Below are 21,919 nucleotides of genomic sequence, written 5' to 3' on the forward strand. Positions count from 1 at the left end.
TGGCAGTTCAGATACCAAGGGCTCCAGGAGTCAGAGGCAATGGGGTCTGAACCCTCCTTCCACCACTTTCCAGCTCTGTGGCTTTGGACAAGTGACTTGCCCTCTCTGAGCCTCTGTTTCTTCATGCACCCATTCATTTCCTGGGTATGCGTCTGTGCCAGGGCCAGGCCACCCCACTGATGCTTAGGTTCTAGACATTACACAGTCAACACAGCCCTGTGCCTCTAGAGCACGTCCAGTGGTGGGTGAATACCAAGCAGAGAACAGAGTTTGGTGCAGGCCAGAACCACACAGCCATCAGTGAGCTAGGCCAGGGCTGGGCAGAGAAGGGGTCCAGCACAGAAGACTGAAGAGGTGCAGCCCGGGAGGCAGGAGGGACCCAAGGAGGGTGACAACAGAGGGGAGAATGCACACCCCCACACAGTGGGAGCTCAGGAGATGTCACTGCTGCTGTTATTATTTGATCACTGTCAGTGGGCGTGGCAGTACGCTTGGGGCGAGGATGCTGAAGGGAAGGGAAAAGAAAAGCTGGAGGAGGGTGGCTTCGCAGGCAGGGTAAACAGCACAGCCAGATGGCTGCCATCATTTCCCGCCACTCCAGTCGTCCTCCTACCTCCAAGTCACAGGTAGGCTTCACTTCACTCCATGCCCCAAAGGTCAGCAGGCTGGGGTTTCACAAACGGGCATTCCAGGGCCGGGGCCCGCACAGGGAGCGCTCCGCCGTGGTCAGGCCTCCCAGTTCCCATCCAGGCCAGCTGCTGACGCTCTGGCCTATCCCAGGGGGCCCCAGCTGCTGTCAGGCTGGAGTGGGTCAGAGTGTGGGGGTGAGAGAGGCAGCCCCGCCGGGGACAGGGGCAGCTGTCCTTGCCCTAAGGACCTGAGTCACACTCGGGCCAGGGAGCCACGGCCAGGGGCACTCCAGGCTCTGCAGGGAGGGCGTGCAGAAGGTGTGGCGTGTACAGTCACACGTGTATATGTCAATGTAGTGTATGCGTATACTGTACGTATATGTGACTCTTTTATCGGTGTGTTTGTAGTTTTATTGAATTTCCATATCCTAGATAGTGGCTATCGTTTATCACCTTTTTCTAAGCAGGGAGAAGCGAGACTCAGAGAAGTCCCACGACACTAAGCTGAGAAGCAGACAGCAGAACAAAAGTTCAAGCCCCACGTTCTGCGCCTTCAGGCAATGGCCATAAAACAAGAGGTCACAGCCATGGAATGGCTCGAGCCCCAGCTCTCATCACAGGTTTTGTTCTGCTCCATTGGTAGAAACAAAGGGAAGGGTTTGTGTCTCCTGTTTTTAAGGTTGAGAGAGAGCCACGAGAAGGGGACAGAGCTTAAACAAGGCCCCCTCCGGCCTTTCTCCTGCGTAGGCGATGCCGGCCCAGTGGCCCCATCCACTGGGTGTCCCTGTGCCCTGGGCTCCTGGAGGAACCCTGCTGACCAGAGGAGCTCCCTGCAAAGCCCACACTCAGCACTTTTCACCCGCTTCCCTTCCCCTTTCACTTCCTGACACTATTTGGGGCTATGTCTGCCTCCTCCAAGGGCACAGCGTTCCTCACTCATCTGGGCATCCCAGGGTGCAAGGCACGATGGCCTGCGTTGGGGGCTCACTCTGGTCGCTCACCTTTGTATCCACAGGGAAATGGGGAAGCTCTGCAAACCTGGGCCAGGGCACAGCTTGGACAATCTGTCACCAGTGTGCAGAGTCAGCTGAGAAACACAATCCTGCCCAGGCTTTCTGTGGCTGCGGCCAAGAGGGTAGGGCTGCTGGGCTGAAGGCTGTCAAGTGACCGGGCAAAAAAAGCCAGCCTCAGCCTGCATGGCCGCAGCAGTCCATCCTGCGACAGAATAATTCCTCTTAGTGGGAACAGGCCTCCCACGCTTATCACAAAGCACGGGCTGCCTTTCCAATGGGGCTGGAGGAGCTTTTCAAAAAAAAAAAGGAAGTCACCCTTACATCTTGCGGAAGTTTAAAGACACCTGGAGAATGAAATCTTGGATTTTACTTTCCTGAAAGGCTGAGGCTAGGCACAATTCTCTGCCTTTGTTCCCCTCCTTTGTCTTGGTTAAATGTTCCTGGCCATGCTGTACCTGTGGTTTTATTGTCGTCCTTTTTGGGAACAAGCAGGATATAAATCAGTCAGTGAAATTTTAGAATGTAGCTCTTTGGTCTAGCATCTAAGCAGGTAAAGAAGAAACGGGCACTTAATAAGTGCCTCTGGAGGCTGCTGATTTGCATGGGGCTCCCAATAAAAGGTAAAGTCTTTGCTTAGAGGTTACACACACTGAACGCAGGGTGGTCCTCAGGCCTCTGGTCACAGCATGCACAGTGCTGGTGCCTTGATCTGCAAACCTGGTGCGCGCAGCCGCTGGGGACCATCTGCCCCAAGGCCACCCCGGGACTCATCAGAAAGGAGAAGAGTCGGCCGGGCGCGGTGGCCTGGGGATCACGCCTGTAATCCCAGCACTTTGGGAGGCCGAGGCCGGTGGATCACGAGGTCAGGAGTTCAAGACCAGCCTGGCCAAGGTGGTGAAACCCCGTCTCTACTAAAAACACAAAAATTAGCTGGGTGTGGTGGTGGGCGCCTGTAATCCCAGCTACTCAGAAGGCTGAGGCAGAGAATTTCTTGAACCTGGGAGGCGGAGGTTGCAGTGAGCTGAGATCACGCCACTGCACTCCAGCCTGGGCGACAGAGAGAGACTCTGTCTTAAAAAAAAAAAAAAAAAAAGGAAAGAAAAAGAAAGGGGAAGAGTCATGTTTCCTGCTCCTTGCTGCAGCCGGCTTGGTCAGTGCTCTAGAAAAGGAGGCTGGGTGACTCCGAACAGCCCCTGCCCCAACTTCCTGCCACTGTCGGCTTCCCCAGGTCTTTTCTCAGCGCCAGACAGGGGTCTGACAACAGCAGGGAGTCAAGGCCTTGGAAGGGTCCCCCCAGGCAAAAGCTGATTTGCTTGTCCCCATGTGGGGCACAGGGTGCTTGGAAGTGGTTGGGCCTCTGCAGGGGGGTGACTGCAAAAAGAAGGTGAGGTGTGTTGCTGCCACAGTGGAGGGCTTGCCAGAGCCAGCAGCAGAGGTGGTGGGTTCTCTGACTTATGGAAAAGATCCAGGGAAAGTTTGTAAAATACTGGGCAAAGGATTATGTGGAATGCTTTAAACACCTGAGCCAGGTTGTGGAGGGAAATAAGTGTTATGACAAGCCACACATCTGCAATCACTGTCCTTTATCTGGGAGGGCAGGCGTGATGAAAACCTTGAAGTGAAGTCAAGGTCAACATGCCGTCCTGAGTCATTAGCCACACGCAGATTAGTAGGTTAATACAGAACAGTCTCCACAGATGAATTACACCCAGAAGCCCTGTCCTTGATGTTGACACCGAAAGTTTCAGTTATCACAGGGAGAGCGATGTCTGCTTAATTTCGATAGGGCTTAATTATTATGATAAATGCCTTCAGAATTTAACCCTTTCATTCCACCTAGTGTTATGGCCTATATGTCTGTGTTCCTCCAAAACTCATACGTTGAAACCTTAACCCCCAGTGGGATGGTATTAGGAGGTGGGCCTTTTGGGAGGTGATCGGGTTTAGGCGAGGTCTTGAGGTGGTGCTCCCATGATGACAGTAGTGTCCTTAGAAGAGAAAGACACTAGAACTCTGTCTTCACCATGTGAGGATACAGTGAGAAGGCAGCTGTCTATAAACCAGGAAGCTGGACCTCATCAGATCCTGGATCTGCTGGTGCCTCCAGAACTGGGAGAAATAAATGTTTGTCATTTAAGCCACCCAGTCTGCAATATCTTGCTGTAGCATCTCTAACTGCCTGAGATACCTTATTAGAGTTCTCCAAAGAAACAGATCAAATAGGAGATAGATAGATAGATAGCAGGCAGATAGACAGACAGACAGAAAAATAGCTAGATAGCTAGCTACATAGATTAGACAGATGATAGATAGATAGATAGATAGATAGATAGATAGATAGATAGATAGATAGATAGATGATAGATAGATAGATAGATAGATAGATAGATAGATAGATAGATAGATTTATTATGGAAATTGACTCACAAGATTATGAAGGACAAGAAGTTCCACAATCTGCCATCTGCGAGCTGAAGACCCAGAAAAGATGGTGGTGGAATTCAGTCCAATTCACCCAGGAAAGCTGGTGGTGGAATTCAGTCCAATTCCAAAGGCCTGGGAACAAGGGCATGGGGAGGACACTGGTTTAAGTCCTGATATCCAAAAGCCCAAGAACCGAGAGCCCCAATATCCAAGGGCAGGAGAATATGGATGTCCCAGGTTAAAGAGACAGAAAATTTACCCTTCCTTCACCTTTCTGTTCTAAGCAGATCCTCAATAGATTAGATAATGCCCTTCTACATTGGGGAGGGTGGATCTTCTTCACTCTGTCAACTGATCCAAATGCTCCTCTCTCCCAGAAACACCCTCACAGATGCACCCAGGAATAATGCTCTACCAAGCATCTGGGCATCCCTTATCCCAGGCAAGTTGACAAACAAAATTACCCATCATAGATGCTTAATGTCAGAGTGAGGATCTTAACTTCAACTGCACAAGAGAGTTTGCCTTTTCTCTCCCCAGCTTCTCTGGGATCCTTGGGAAGGATTTTTGAGGAGTAAAATTCTACTGTTTCAAAAGGATACACATCCCTGTCATTTGGGGTTGTTAGGACACTTTAGGTCAAAAGTTGCAGAAGCCCACTTCAAACGAGCTCATGGAATTTGTTGGGGGGAAATTGGGTGCTCTTTTGGAACCAAGATGGAATTGAACCATTGGACCACAAGAGAGGTGAGAACCAGGCCTAGAAGCTGCCAGAAATGCAGGAAGCTACTTCCTATCTGTCTCTTGCAAAAGCCACGTGTTCCTGCCTCTGCTTCTCTCCACCAACCCATCTTCTGTGTTGCCCTATGCATGTCATGTGGTGGGTGGAAGGTGGTCATAACACAGCTTCTGAGTTTACATCTCCTCCCTGTATAGAATCGAGCACTGATTGGTCCAGTCTGGGTTAGGTGTCCAGGATTAATCCAGACATCTGGGATTAGGGGGACAGGGTTGTAATACACAGACACAGACACCAGAAGCCCTCCTCTGTATGTAGGTGGGTGGAGGGGATCAGCACTAAGAGAATAGTCATTGTGAGCAGGGTGGCACTCCAAAAGGAGACTTGTCCTGCTCCTGAGATCAAAACGGTGCACAGTGAAGGCAACAATCAAAATAGTGAAGAGATAACCCATGGAATGGGAGAAAAATATTTGCAAATCATACATCTGATTAGGTTAACATCCAAAATACATGAGAAACTCAAACAACTAAATAGTGAGAAAACATATAACCTGATATTAAAATGTGCAACAGATTTGAACAGATATTTCTCAAAAGGAGACAAACAAATGGCCAACAGGTATATGAAGAGGTTCTCAACATCACTAATCATCAGGAAAATGCAAATCAAAACCACAGTGAGCTGTCACCTCACAACTGTTAGAGTGGCTATTATCAAAAAGATGAGAGGGCCAGGTGTGGTTGCTCAAGCCTATAGTCTCAGCACTTTGGGAGGCCAAGGCAGGCAGATGACTTGAGGTCAGGAGTTCAAGACCAGCCTGGCCAACATGGTGAAACCCCATCTCTACTAAAAATACAAAAATTAGCCGGGAGTAGTAGCGGGTGCCTGTAATCCCAACTACTTGGGAGGCTGAGGCAGGAGAATCACTTGAACTCAGGAGGCGGAGGTTGCAGTGAGCCAAGATCACCCCACTGCACTCCAGCCTAGGAGATAGAGTGAAATTCCATCTCAAAAAAAAAAAAAAAAAGGATGAGAGATAATTACACGTGTTGGCAAGAATTTGGGGAAAGGGGAACCCTTGCATATTGTTGGTGGGAATATAAATTAGTACAGCCATTATGGAAAACAGTATGGAGTTTTCTCAAAAAATTAAAACTAGAACTACCCTGTGACCCAGAAATTCCACTACTGGGTATATATCCAAAGGAAATGGAATTGGTATGTTGAAGTGAGATCTACACTGCCATGTTCATTGCAGCATTATTCACAATGGCCAAAATATGGAATCAACATAAGTGCCCATCAGTGCATGAATGGATAAACAAAATATGGCATATATATGAAATACTATTCAGCCTTAAAAAAGGAAATCTTGTTGTTTATGACAACATGGATGAACCCAGAGGATATTATATTAAGTGAAATAAACCAGGCACAGAAAGACACATACCGCATGGTCTTACGTATTACATGTGGCATCTAAAAAGCTCAAACTCATAGGAGTAGGAATAGAATGGTCACAACCAAGGGTTGGGGGGCAGGGGGATTAGAAAGATATTGGTCAGAGGATCCAACATTTCAGTTAGATAGAAGGAATACATTCAAGATCGATTGTACATCATGATGAATGACTATAGTTAATAATAATGTATTGTATACTCGAAAAATTGTTAAGAGAGTAGATTTTAAGTGTTGTCATCCCCCAAAAATGGTGTTTGTGAAGTAATGAATATGTTAAATAGTTTTATTTAGCTATTTCACAATGTATACATATATCAGAACATGTTGTACACCATCAATACATACTTTTTTGTCAATTAAAAAAATGAATTAAAAAGTGGTGCTCTCAGAGTTTCCTGACGCCACAAATAGCGGGATAGGATCCTAGGAGGTGGAAGACCTGGATCCCACCTCCACCCTCTCAGGCTCTCTCTTTTTCTCTTTATTATACCCCGGCTTAGTAAAGGCTCTGGTAGGAGTCATCTTCAGCCTTATCAATTTGCCAAGCAGCAGAATTTTGGGTGTTGAGATCACCTTCTTTCTTCTGGAACCCTCCTTCCAATGAGGGTCAGTGTGGTGTGGTGGAAAATGCAGAATTCAATATCAGACACACCTGGAGTTCTACACACACTCTGCCACTTGCTAACATCAGATCTTTCTACATTCTGATTTTCTGGCCTATAAAATGGAGATGGTAAGTAACATGTATCCCTCAGGGCTGTGTGAGAACATGTGATCCTCAGTTCAGCGCTTGGGACATAGAAGATGCTCAACATACCCCAGCGCCCTTAGGTCTCCTTGCCAACACACAAAATCCCCCAAGGGCAACAGTGTTGTTCTTCCCGCCTCTTCCTCGAGAGGGCAACTTTTAACCAATGTCCTAATGGAAATTAGTGCCATCCACAAGTAGACTTAGGCACCACTGCTCAGGGTGCTCGGGTGCTTAGGGGAACTGGGTGTCATAAACATTTAAGTAGGCCCACGCATTTATATTCGGGCAGGACATCTTGACCCAGTGCCTCAGGGAGCAGAACCCATAGAACATTTCCTTGAAATCATCATCAGAGACAGATTCTGGGAAGTTGGGCCATGGAAACTCTTTTTGCTTTTGCTTTTTTTCTAGAGGTGGGTCTTGCTCTGTTGCCCAGGCTAGAGTGCAGTGGCATGATTATAGCTCACTATAACCTCAAACTCCTGGGTTCAAGCTATCCTCCCATCTTGGCCTCCCAAAGTGCTGGGACTGCAGGCAGGAGCCACCAGGCCCAGCCTAATTTTTAATTATGCTCCTTGAATGAGTGAGTCAGCATCACAGATGATTCAATTATAGCAGAAATCAGACCACATAGAATGAAAAAAAAAGCCCACAAGGCCCAGGAGAACTTCTAACATACCTGCTCAGAATGGTGAGGACAGAGAACCAAGGGGACTCCTCCCTGTCTCCAACACCACAGCCCACCCAGCACCAAGGCCCTCTGGCTATGAGCTGCAGGCAAGGGCTGCAGGGAAGGGAAGGCCACAGGCTTGAGGGAAGCCTGAAGACACCAGCTCAGGGCTCTGCAGCTGCTGGGGGGATTCCAGCCGCTCTACCACATTTGTAGACATGTACTGTCTACAGTACTCCTCCTCTCAAGAGTCAAAGTCCCAGGGCAGAAAGTAAAGATGGTGGAACCTGGGGTGTGGGCAGGGTTCCTTGGCTGGGAGTCGCTCCAAGATGTCCCCAGAGAAAATCAAGGCCCTGTGACCAGAGAGGGGGACATGGCTCAGCAAAGGTGCCCCACACCAAGTCCTGCTCATTCTGCCTACAAAATGTTTCTCAGATACATTGCAAATCCGTTTATCAAGCTACTTCTCCAATCTATTCCCGCCGCACGATTCCCAGGCTGCTGCCTTATCACGCGGTGCCTGAGCTGGGGGGCAGCAGCCCTCCCACTTTTCTCCACCTTTTCCCCTTCCCCTCACTTGGCTGCCAGAACTCCCTTCCAGAAAAACACACCTGTCTTGTGACTATCTCCAGGGCTCACAACAGCCTGCAGTACAAGGGACACTCAGTCCGGGACCCCCGCTGGCAGCCTGGCTTCGCACCATGCTTCCGGCCAGGCCTGCTGGTTTCAGCCCCAGGTGACCCTCTGCCCCGACACCTTTGTCCATGCTAATCCTTTCTCCTAGAAAACCACCTCTTCCCACTCTACCCAGCGCAGTCGTACCTATCCTTGTTCAGAGCCGAAGTCAAACGTGGCTTCTCTGGGGCTCCCCACAGGCCTCCAGCCAAGCTGGGGCTCCCTGAGCTGTGATTCCAGGATCACACTGCACCCTGGTGATTGACTGCGATCTGCCTCCTGCCTGGGAAGAGAGAACCCAGGAAGACACAGGAAAGGTGGCCATCCAGTGCCCACTGCACAGCCTGTTAAGTAGCTGGGCATCTCCCCAAATCCAAACTCCCTGGCCCTGTCTGCCCCTCTGCCCTGCTGAGGTCCCAGCACTGTCTGCACCAGGAGGCAGGGAAAACCCCAGCAGGTACCATTTCCTGTCCTCTGCATCCGCTCAGGTCTTATTTGTCCCAGGTTCTTCCTCTCTGGAGCGCTCCTTATCTGCAGGCCCTCGAGTGCACAGCGGCAGCAGGCCTGCAGGAGGCCCACGCAACTGGTTTCCTGCTCCCACCCCTCTGATCTGAGTCAGAAGCTCTGGGTTTGGAGCCAAGCTCTGAACCTCTTCCCCAATCAGTGACCTTGACCATTGTTTTCATCACTGCTAAGCCTCAGTTGCTTAATCTGTAACATGCAGTGGGTTTTGTTGTTGTTTGTTTAGCACAAGTTTGTTGTTAAAAGTATAAGTGTGCCTCCCAACTAATTCCCTTACCCCAAGAAACCAATGTTAACCGCTCAGTGTGCCTGCCCAGATGTTTTTCTACATGAGTTTACAGACATTCTTAAAATTGGTCTTGTTTTGTGGACAAAGAATGACATCTACATACTCTTCTATGTCTTGCTGTTTTTACTCAACTCTGATTCCATGCCCTTCTGGTTGGCTTCTCTTGTTCTTTGTCACACTTGCTTGTCTTGCAGAGTATGAATGACCCATAGTTTATTTTGTTGGGCTTCTAACTACAGACATTTAGAGTGTTTTTCTTAAAGACACTTTTTATTAAATTACATATTTGACTTTGTGATAATTGTAGATTCACATGCAGTTGTAAGAAATAATACAGAGAAATGCCATGTACCCTTTACCCAGTTTCCCCCAATGGTAGCACCACTCAAAACTATAGTACAGTATCATAACCAGGATACAGTGATACAGTGATCCATCCCTACAAGAATCCTTTCTGTTGCCTTTTTTATTATTTATTTTATTTTATTTTTTTAGAGACAGGGTCTTGCTATGCCCAGGCTGGTCTCAAACTCCTAGGTGGCCTCAGATGATCCTCCCACCTTGGCCTCCCAAAGCACTGGGATAACAGGCGTGAGCACCTGTTGCCTTTTTTAGCCACACCCATGTCCCTCACATCCTCACTCCCATTCCCTGCACCTGGTCTTTTACTTTGGGCAATCACTAATCTGTTCTCTATTTCTATAATGTTGTCATTTCAAGAATGTTATGTAAATGGAAACATATAGAATGTAACCTTAAAGAATTTGTTTTTATCACTTAGCATAATTCCCTGCAGATTCATCCAGGTTGTTGCACATATCAGAGTTTGTTCCTCTTTTACTACTGAGTAGTATTCCTCAGAAGGGATGTACCACAGTTTGTTTAATCATTCACTCTTGAAGGACATCTGAGTTGTTTACAGTTTGGGGATATTACCTATAAAGCTGCTATAAACATTTGTGTACAGATTTTTATGGGAATATAAATTTCATTTCACTAGGATAAATGTCCAGGAGTACAAATGCTGGGCCATATGGCAGTTGCATGTTAGTTTCCTAAGAAGCTACCAAACTGCACCGCAGAGCAGCTGAGCCATTTTACATTCCCACCAGCAATCTATGAGTGATCCAGTTTCTCCAGTAACATTTGGTGTTGTCCCTATTTTGTATTTCAGCCATTCTGATGGATACATACTGATATTTCATTGTGTTTTAATTTGTTTTTCCCTAATGCCTAATGATGCTGGACATCTTTGGTGAAGTGTCTGTTTATGCCATTTTCTAATTGGCTTTTTGGGGTTTGTTTTTGTTTTTTTTCCTATTAAGTTTTGAGATTTCTTTATATATTCCAGATACCAGTCCTTTGTCAGGTATGTGGTTTGCAAATATTTTCTCATAGTCTGTGGCTTGTCTTTCCATCCCTTTAACAGGGTCTTTTCTAGAACAAAATTTGAAACTTTGATGAAGTCCTATCTATCAGTTTTTTTCATTATGGATTGTGCCATTGGTGTCAAGTTTAGGAATTCTTGGCTTAACCATAAAGCCCAGAGATTTCCTCCAATTTTTTTCTAAAAGATTTATAGTTTTATATTTTACATTTAAGTCCATGTTCCATTTTGAATTAGGTGTGAGGCTGAGGTTGAAGTTCACTTTTTGCCTATAGATGTCCAACTGTTATAGCACCATTCATTGAAAAAGCTGTACTTAACCCATTGAATTGATTGTGCACCTTTGTCAAAAATCAGTTGGTCATTTTTCTGTGGGTCTATTTCTGGATTCTCCATTCTTTCTATTTATCTGTGTGTCGATCCCTCTGCCAGTACTGCAGTCTTGATTACTAGAGCTAGATAATATGTCTTGAAATTGGTGGACTAATTTCACTTTGCTCTTCTTTTTTGAATTTTTTTTAGCTATTTTAGTAATTTGTGTTTTTATGTAAATTTTAGGATAATTTTGTCAACATCTTCAAAAAACTTTTGGTGGACTTTTGATAGAAATTGTGTTAAACTTGTATATAAAATTGGAGATAATTGATATCTCTACTATGTTGAGTCTTCCAATCTACAAACAGAGTCCATCTCTTCATTTGTTAGATCTTTGATTTCTTTCAACAGTTTTGTAATTTTTAGCATATGGTTCTTATGTCTTGTTAAATTTGCATGTATTTTGCTTTTTAAAAAACAATTATAAATTGTATGCTAATGTCTCCCGATCATTGTTAGTACATAGAAGTATGATTGATTTTTGTATAGTTATCTTAGATCCTGCAACCATGTCCTGCAACCTTGTTGAATGCACTTTTTAGTTCTAGTAAGTTTTTTGTTTTGCACAGATTCCTTAGGATTTTCTATGTAGAAAGTGATGTCATTTGCAAATAGGAACACTTTTGTTTTTTTCCTCTCCAATATGTATGGCTTTTATTTCCTTTTCTTGTCTTATTGCAGTGGCTAGAACTGCCAATACTATGCTAAATAAGACTGATGATAGTGGACATCCTTGCTTTGTCCCCAGTTTTAAAGGAAAATCATTCAGCCTTTTGTGATTAAATGTAATGTTAGCTGTAGGTTTTCTGTAGATGCCTTTTATCAAGCTGAAGAAGTTTCCATTTATTCTAAATTTGCTGAGAGTTTTTATCATAAATTGGTGTTGTATTTTGTCAAATTTTTTTTCTGAGTCCATTTATGCTATCATGTAATTATTATTCTTTAGCCTGATGATATGGTAGATTATATTGATTGATATTTAAATGACAAACCATTGTTGCATAGCTGGAGTAAATCCTGTCCAGTTTTGATGTATAATTAATTTTTTCTATATTGCTGAACTCTGTGTGCTCATTTTTCTGTCAAGAATTTTTGCTTCTATACTCATACGTGATATTGTTCTGTAGTTTTAGTTTTTACAACTATCTTTGTTTGCTTTCACGGTCGGAATAAGACTAGCTTTATAAAATGAATTGGGAGCTATTGCCTCCTTTTCTATTTCCTGGAAGAGACTGTCTAGAATTGATGTTAATTCTTCTTTAAATACAATTTAGTATTGAAATCATCTAGGCCTGGAGATTTCTTTTTGGAGAATTTTTAAATTATAAATGTGTTTTTCTTTGTAGTTACAGGGCTATTAAAATTATCTATTTCACAGCAGGTGAGTTGTAGTAATTTATGCTTTTCAAGAAATTGGTCCATTTCATTCAAGTTGTCAAATTTATGTCTGTAGAGCTCTTCATGGTATTCCTTTATTACCCTTTTGATAGCTGTAGGGTCTGTAGTGATATTTTCTGTTTTGTTCTTGATAATGTTAGTTTGTTTTCTCTCTTTTTTCTTTGTCAGTCTGGCAAAAAATTTGTCAATCTTATTGATCTTTACATTTCATAGAATTTTCTTTTTTGTTTTCCTGTTTTTAATGCCACTGGTTTATGCTCTTACCTTAGTTATTCCCTTTCTTCCACTTGCTTTGGGTTTAATTATATGTTCTTTCCATATGCTTTAGCTATATCCCACAAATTTTGACATATTTTCATTTTAATTTACTTCAATATATTTTTTATTTTCCTTGGGACTCCCTCTTTGATTCATGGATTATTTAGAAGTGTATGTGTGTTATATTTTCAAACATTTGGAGGTTTTTCTGTATCTTTCTGTTATTGATTACTAGTTTGATTTTGCTCTGGTCAGAGTACACACTCTACATGAATTCAGTTTTTTTAAACTTTTTTGTTAAGATTTATTTTATGGCCCAGGATATAGTCTATCTTGATATATGTTTCATAGGCTATTATAAAGAATGTGTGTTCTGTTACTGTGGAATCAAATGCTTCATAAATGTCAATGAGCTCCTGTTGGTTGATGTTGTTGCCCTTTTTATCCTTGCTGAGTTTCTGTCTAGTTGTTCTATAAATTGTTGAGAAAGGAATATTCAAGTCCCCAACTATAATTATGGATTAGTCTATTTTTCCATTCAGTTCTATGACTTTTTACTTCATATTTTTTGCAGCTCTGTTGTTAGGTACATACATGTTTCTGATTGTTAAATCTTCTTGGTTGAGTGATTCTTTTGTCATTATGTAATGCTTCTCTCTGTCTCTGGTAATTTTCTTTGTTCTGAAGTGTTCTTCATCTAATATTTATATAGCCACTCCTGCTTCCTTTTCTTTTTTAAGTAAACTTTTTTATTTTAGGATAGACTTAGAGTTATGGAAAAGTTGTGAAGAGAGTTTCCCTATGTCTCATGCCCAGTTTTCCTCATGAACACCTTACATTAGTATGATACACTTGTCACAAGTAATGTGCCCATATTGATCCATTATTAATAACTAAGGTCTATACTTTATTCAGATTTCCTTAGTTTTCACCTAATGTCCTTCTTCTGCCCAAGATTCCATTCAGGTTACTACATTACATTTAGTCATCATTGTCTCCTTAGGATTCTCTTGGATGGGACAGTTTCTTAGACCTTTCTTGTTTTTGATGACCTTTGGAGGAGTACTGGCAAGATATTTTATAGAATGTCCCTTGATTGGGATTTGTCTGATGTTTTTTCTCATAATTAGAATGGGGTTATGGGTTTTGGGGAGGAAGACCACAAACAAAAAGTGCCCTTCTTATCACATCATATTAACGACATATACCATCAACATGATTTGTCACTGGTAATGTTAACCTTGGTCATCTGGATGAGAGAGTGTTTGTCAGTTTTCTCTACCAAAAATTTACTCTTCACCCTACCCCTACCTCCAACTCCCCATCCCCTGCCTTCTTACTGTACTTTTTGGAAAGAAATTCATTAGGCATAGTCCATACTTAAGGAATGAGGAGTTATGTGCTATCTCCTTGAAGGGAGAATATTTCTCTATTTTTTCCATGTATCTATGTATTGAATAATTTGTTTATGACAATATGGACTCGGATATTTATTGTAGGTTATGATCTAACACTACTTTATTTGTTGTTTAAATTGTCCCAGTCTTAGTCTCTGGGAGCTCTTTGGGTTGGCTTCTGTGTTCCTTTAATAGACTCCCATCATCATGTTTTGTGGATTTTGGCTTAGTTTTGAGGACTTTCTTGCTTTCTGACATTAAAAGATGATCCAGGATCATCTCAGATAGTCTCTGCCCCTGATGTAGTGTCAGCCATTTCCCCAGAGAACTCTGATTTCTTTTGTTGAAGATTGATGTTAGAAATCAAGATCTGGGCACCAGGTGTGCTCCTGGGGTGACATTGCTTCTTGGCTCTCTCAGCAGAGAGAGCAGAAAACTCTATGTGTGTGTACTAACCTGTGTATACACACATATCTATAAATATTTCAATATGTATCCATCTGTACCTATATTAGGTTAGACATGAGTTTATATCCATATCTCCAGCTCTAATCAATCACCCCACCCAATTATAGCCTTCTCCTCTTGCTTGTCTCTAACTTCCTATTCCAATAGTGAGAAACTTGACTTCAAAATTCACCATTTACTTAAGTTTTCAAACCTATATCTATATATTTACAGTTTTCTTCTTTTAATGAAACTAGATCACTGCTTATACAACCCTGCACAAGCCCTCTTGCCCATCCCTTTCACAGTTCCCTTGGCTCAGCCTCTCCCATCTCACAGGAACTGCAGCAAAGTGGGTGTGCAACAGCCACTACCACGTCCATTGAATGACAGGAAGGGAGAGGCTCTGACCTTGGGCCTTTAGGGGTGACAGTTCTTCCTTCCACATCTGTTCTTATGGGGCCTGGAGGTGCATGGATGAGGTTGGTCCATGCCACCATGGCTCTCAGGCCACCACCAAGACCAGAGTGAAATGATGTAAATATCCCACACTACAGATGCTCCTTCCCCTCATAGACTCCCCACAGCCCCCCAACCCTAATTCTATCCGTCTATTGAGATGAGGCCCAGCTTTTGTCAGAAGCGCCAAGGACTACAGGCTGCAGAACTTGAGGCTTCTGTCCATGCCTGTTGGAGCAATGAATTTGGTGTGATGCCTGAAGGCCACCAGCTCCATCCATGTTTCTGCAAAGGACATACTCTTGTTCTTTTTTATGGGTGCATAGTATTCCCTCATGTCTATGTACCACATTTTTTTTTAATCCAGGAACCATTAATGGTCATTTAGATTGACTCCATGACTTTGCTATATAGGCTCTTGTAAAGAATGTGTGTTCTGCTACTGTGATTCCATGTTTTATATATATATATATATATATATATATATATATCATGGCAAAACATAGCATATATATATGCTAGAATTGAAAAGTTTAAAAGTCAAAAAAATAACAGATGTTGGTAAGGTTGCAGATAAAAGGGAACACTTATAAACTGCTGCTGGGAATGCAAATTAGTTCAGCCATTGTGGAAAGCAGTGTGGTGATTCCTCAAAGAATTAAAAGCAGAATTACCATTAGACCCAGCAATCCCATTATTGGGTATACACCCAAAGGAAAATAAACCGTTCTACCATGAAGACACATGCATGCATATGTTCATTGCAGCACTATTCCAATAGTAAAGACATGGAATCAACCTAAATGCCCATCCACGGTAGACTGGATAAAGAAAATGTGGTACATATACTCCAGGGAATACTATGCAGCCATAAAAAAACAAGATTATGTCCTTTGCAGCAACATGGATGGAGCTGGAGTTCATTATCCTAAGTGAACTAACACAGGAACAGAAAACCAAATACTGCACGTTCACACTTACAGTTAGGAGCTAAACATTGAGGACACACGGACACAAAGAAGAGAACAACAGACACCAGGGCCTACTTCAGGGTGAAGGGTAGGAGGAGGAGGATCAAAAAGCTGATACTATGCTTATTACCCAGGTGAAAAAATAATCTGTACTCCAAACCTCTGTGACACACAATTTACCTATTAACAAACTGGGCATGTACCCCTGAACTTAAAATAAAGGTAAAAAAATAATAAAATAAAATAAATTATGTATTTAGAACTTTTACATTAATGTAATTATTGACCTATTAGGACTTAAGTCTGCCATTTTATTTTTTGGTTTCAGTTTGTTCTCTCTGTTTTTCATTTCTCTATTTCCTTTTTCCTGTATTCCTGTGGTTACTGGGACTTTTTTTTGGACTCCATTTTGATTTATTGATAGTGTTTTGGAGTGAGTGTCTCTCTTTGTGTGGCATTTTAACTGGTTGCTCTAGGTATTACATTACATCTATATAACTTTTTTTTTTTTCCAGACAGAGTCTCACTTTGTTGCCCAGACTGGAGTGCAGTGGTGAGATCTCAGCTCACTGCAACTTCCACCTCCTGGGTTCAAGCAATTCTCCTGCCTCAGCCTCCCAAGTAGCTGCAATTACAGGCCCCCCCCCCCCCCCCACCACACCCAGCGAATTTTTGTATTTTTAGTAGAGACGGGGTTTCACCATGTTGGCCAGGCTGGTCTCAAACTCCTGACCTCAAGTGATCCAACTGCCTCGGCCTCCCAAAGTGCTGGGATTACAGGCATAAGCCACCACATCCGGCCCACTATATCTATATAACTTATCACAGTCTACTGGTGTTGACATTTTACCAGTGCAAGTGAAGTGTAGAACCACACCTCCCTTTATATTCCTCTACCCTTTCTTATTTATAATATGTCTTAAATATTTCCTCTATATACATTTAGAAACTCATCAAACAGTGCTATAATTTTTGCTTCAATCATGAAACAATTCAGAAATCTCCAGAGGAGAAGGAAAATGTATTTGTCTATATTTTTGCCCTTTCCATTGTTCCTTCGTGTTCCTAATGCTCCAAGATGCCTCTTCTTTTATCATGCCTTTCTGTTTAGAGAACTTCCATTCTTTTAGGTCTCTGGTGACAAATTATCTTAGTTTCTCTTCATCTGTGATGTCTTAATTTCCTCTTTCATTCCTGAAGGATATTTTCATGGCATATAGAATTCTGGGCTGAGATTTCTTTTCTTTTCTTTTCTTTTTTGAGACAGAGTCTTACTCTGTCATCCAGGCTGGAGTGCAGTGGCATGATCTCGGCTCACTGCAACCTCTGCCTCCTGGTTTCAAGCGATTCTCCTGCCTCAGCCTCCTGTGTAGCTGAAATTACCAGCGCCCATCACCACGCCTGGCTAATTTTTGTATTTTTAGTAGAGATGGGGTTGCACCATGTTGGTCACACTGGCCTCGAACTCCTGACCTCAAGTGATCCACCCACCTCAGCCTCCCAAAGTGCTGAGATTACAGGGATGAGCCACCATACCCAGCCTGAGATTTCTTTTCTTTCAGCTCTTAGGAAATGCAGTGACATTTCTCTTTGGCTTCCTTGGTTTTTAATGAGAAATCCAGTGTCATTTGAATTGTTTCTCCTCTAGGTAAGGTGTCATTTCTCTCTTTCTGCTTTCAATATTTTTCATTTGTCTTTGGTTTTCACTATAATGTGAAAGTTTCCATTAAGTTTTACCATGATGTTTCTTGGGATAAATTTCTTTGAATTTATTTTGTTTGAGGATCACTAAGTTTCTTGAATCAGTAAATTTATGTCTTTTGACAAATTTAGGAAGTTTTTAGCCATTATTCCTTTGAGTACTTTTTCAGCCCTCATTCTCCTCTTCTTCTGGAACTCTGATGACAATAAATGTTAGAATTTTTTAATCATCCCACATATCCCAGAAACTCTCTTGCTCTTCTACTACTACTCTTCTCCTTCTCCTCCTTCTTCTTACTCTTCTATGCTCTCTTTGTTCAAACTGGGTAATATCTGTTGTTCTGTCTTCAAGTTTGTGGATACTTTTCTCTGTCCATTCTACTGTTAAGCTCATCACTGAGTTTTTAATTTTAGTTACTGTATTTTTCAGTTTTAAATTTCTCATTTGGTTCTTCTTTATATCTTCTATTTCTTTGCCTAGATTTTCTATTTTTCACTTGTTTCAGGTGTGTTTGTAATTGCTTGTTGAAGCATATTTATTATATTTGCTTTAAATCTTTGTCAAATAATTCTAACATTTCATCATCTCAGTATTAGTATATATTGATTGTCTTTGTCATTCAAATCGAGGTTTTCCTGGTTCTCAATAAGACAAGTGATTTTTGACTGAAACCTGGACATTTGGGGTATTATGTTGTGAAATTCTGGATTCTATTTAAACCTTCTGTTCCAGTTGGTTTCTTCTGAGATTGCTCCAGCACCAAAGCAGGGACACTATGCTGTCTTGTTACTGCCAGGTGGAAGTAGAAGTTCATGTTCTCTACTTGTCCTTTATTAATGCCTGGGTTTGGGGTGGGGGGGGGAGATCCTTGTTCCTACTAGCCCAGAGTGGCAATTCTAGCTCCCCACTAGGCTCCACTGATTCTACGCCTGTGGGAGACAGGGAGGGATGCCTCATTATTACGAAGTCCAGGCTCTCCGTGTATTCTCCATTGACAACACAGTGGCAGGAGCTAAACTGTTTTCTTCTATAATACTTGCTGTCAGAAATGAAGCTGTGATGAACATTTGTGCTCCAGTGGGAGGATCTAGAATCTTAGAGGTAGAACTGCAGATAAGAGAGAATGCTTATGACACTTTGAGAGCAATGCTTTTCAAACTGGGTATTCCAAGGGGTGCTGGGGACTTCATGAGGGAGCATAGGGAGCTACATGGGTGTCAGGCAGGTGGGGATTTGGGTTCTCCACACTAATTCAGCAGGAGAGGCCCCCCTCTCCCCTGTCTCATTCACTCAGCTCTGAGCCAGATTTCATTTGAAACATTAGTTCCATGGCTGAAAAAAGAGAGAGAAAGCATTTGGAAACCATGGTGAAAATATCTGAGTTTCTCTCTATTTGTAGATGTCTGTGATGATATGAATCATAATCCATCCCAGCCACGTTTCTGAGGCTGCTTGGGGAAGGAGCCATGAACTGAGTATAATTGGCTGTAAGAGCCTTTGAAAATAATGAATTTGCCATCAAATTATCTTAAAATGCAAACCATCTTGTTGCATTTAAAACAGCATTTAATTTATAACAAAGCTAATTCGCACATAATTTTTCAGACACATATCAATTACGTGAAACAAGGTGCATCTGTACTAAAATTCCTTGGTTCACCGATTCGAAGAAGAACATCTGCTTGGATGGGCCCTTAGAGAGCAACAATAGATTTGAAATAAGGGACAAGCCAGGAGGTTGCCGGGGGGAGGGAGATAGTTGCAAAAATATTCTGAACTTTAAAATAACGATCCCTTGCAAACAGAAGCTTTTTTTTCCAAAGTGTCTCTCCTCCAGATCTCCCATCTACCATTTCCACCCTGTATGTGAATCTCACTTCTAGAGGCAGCTGCCTCGCGTTCAGCTTACGACACTTTCAGAAGCTTTGCTAATAAATGCATATCGAAAAAGCATTCTGCCCATGGGGACCAATTTCTTTTTCCATCACCCGTGGCTTCTCAACATGAAATTAAAGACAGAAGCAAGTAATTGCAGCTGGTGGCAGCTCCCAAGGTTTAGCTACTGCCAAGGGATCTGGTCCATGCCTCGTCCCCTCTGTTTCTCCCTCCTCTCATCCAAGGACCAAGCAAAATGTGGGGCATGACCTGCAAGAAGGTGGTCCTCCCAGCTAGAGCACAGCTCCCTGAGTAGCAGTTCTCAGGAAGCCTGTGAGCTATCCCAGCCAGGGGCTTTTCCAGGCTTTGTCCCAAGTGCAGGGCTTGGAGAATATTGCCAGCCTTCGGTCCCAACTCAGGACCATCAGTGACCTCATGGGACCTCACTTTGGTGGGAGAGGTTGGAGGATGATGCTCTCCTCCCAGGGAAGTAAGCCTAAGTGCAAAGTAAAAGTAAAAAGTCTCACAGTGCCCATCTAGCCCTGTGGAGAGTTACTGGTGACATTTCACAGTCAGTCATCCAGTCAAACTCATGTGTACCAAAAAAAAAAAAAAAAAAAAAAAGGCAAGTAGAATGTGCCAAAGGCTTGGAGTCAAGGATAGCATCATGATTTCTGGCTTGAGCTAAGAAACGATGGAGTTGCTGAGATGTTGGGAGGCGTACATAGCTTTTGGGGGTAGAAATCAGGAGGGCAGGCTTGTCAGGGAGGCAGTTGGATTTATGACCCCAGATTTCAGGGGAGAGGGCTGGTCTGGAGATAGAAATGAGGGAGGCACCAGCTGGTCTGGACATTCTTTCCCCAGCGACTTCATACCTGGCAAGGCCTCACTCCCCACTGGTGGGTTGGGTGTGTTCTCCCCTGGGGGCCCTGCCCACCTGCCCTCGCTCCCTGCATAGAAGTGAGCTGGGGGGCAGCGTGGGGCCCTCCGCTCCTGCCAGCTGGGCTCCTGGGCTAGCGAGTTCTCTCTGTGCTCAGGCACCAAACGGAACACCCTCTGATAAGATTCCCCAGCCCGCTCGTGGCTGCCCACCCACACCAGCCAAGTGTCACGGAAGGAATGTGGTGGCAGCTGGGCCCGAATCACAAGACAGAAACACCCAGGACACGTAGGTCAAGCCAGGAAGTGCCTCCTGAAAGGGAGAAGCCCGAACAGGCCGTGGATGGGCGGGGGCTTGGAGGAAACCAGCGCCGGTGAGTCAGCCTGCAGTTCTGTTGGACAGAGTGTGGGCTGCCAGAGAAAACAAATTCCTCCAGCAGGTTTATCTCCTTGTGGAGGAGGCCTAATCAGCAGCACGAAGTGGCAAAGGAGGGAGGCCATATGCTCCTGACCTAGCTGAGCTGCCCATGCCCGGATCAGCTGGGTCAGCCAGGCCGAGCGCCTGGTTCCAGGATGGAGGCTCGCTTCTGGTGGGTCCTGTGTAGGGCAGAAGCCCCCGTACCAGGCCAGCCAGATCCATCCCATCCCAAACCCTCCAGGGGGATGGAGCTCCAACAGAAGGAGGGGCAGGAAGGAGACAAATGAAAGCAAACATGGGTGCAGAATTTCTGAGGTGCCACAGGAAACTTTCCATGGCCACACGCTGTGCTTTCAGTGGGAAATGTGTTAGGCTTGGCAATGCCAGGGAGGGCCACGGTCCAGGGGAGGTGAATGGTGGCTTCTGGATTTGTGCAGCACACACTCTGCCCTGCCATCCCAGGGGCCCCGGATGGAAGGTCACGATTCTTTATCTATGTGGCTGCAATGATGTTAGAAGAGGTGCATCTGGAGAATCCACAGCACCTGAGAAAACAGGACAGGTGGGCCCTGCTCAGTGGAGCAAGTCATCTGCCCCTTAACAAGGACTACATGTAACCACCCTCAGTTCTTCTTCCACTCCTGCTTCCTTCTCCAGGGGTTCTGAGAGGGTGGCTCCCAGTCCGGCAGCACCAGCACCACCTGGGAACTTGTTAGAAGTGCAAATTCTTGGGCCCTCCCAAGACCTGCTGGATGGGAAACTCTGGGGTGGGGCCTAGTTGTGTGTTTAATAGCCTCACCCCACCACCTTCCCCCAGGAAGAAGCATCTTTCTCCCCTACACAGCCTGGGGACAGGCAGCTCTGGCCTTGGAATCACTAGGGGAACTTTTAAAAGTGCCTACACCTGGGTCTCACCCCTACAGATTCAGATTTCACTGGTCTGGGTTTTAGCCTGGGCATCAGGATTTTCGGCTGTTTTGCAGGCTGAAAGTGCTTCTGTGTTCTGGGGTGCTGGGCTCAGGGTCATCACCTGGAACCATGAACCATGAGATGGAGGCTTGCACTTGACACCTTGCAAGTCTGACCCTCATGCCTGGGGAGACAGCTCAGCTAAGGAGAGGTGCTTGGTCTTTGGTGTGCGCCAGAACCTGCCTGGGCTGTGAGGGGGGTGCCCAGC

At 44.2% G+C, this 21,919-nt stretch overlaps 1 long non-coding RNA gene across 1 annotated transcript; it reads left to right on the forward strand.

Annotated features, from left to right (window-relative positions):
* Positions 1 to 513: 513 nt before the first annotated feature.
* On the forward strand, positions 514 to 2,096 carry LOC131381264 (uncharacterized). The gene is made up of 3 exons (XR_009209890.1): positions 514 to 656; positions 1,097 to 1,249; positions 1,645 to 2,096. It is a non-coding gene; the product is annotated as an uncharacterized LOC131381264 (long non-coding RNA).
* The last annotated feature ends 19,823 nt before the right edge of the window (positions 2,097 to 21,919 follow it).

The sequence above is a fragment of the Hylobates moloch genome, unplaced genomic scaffold, assembly GCF_009828535.3.
Source record: "Hylobates moloch isolate HMO894 unplaced genomic scaffold, HMol_V3 SCAFFOLD_14, whole genome shotgun sequence".
Taxonomy (NCBI): Eukaryota; Metazoa; Chordata; class Mammalia; order Primates; family Hylobatidae; genus Hylobates; species Hylobates moloch.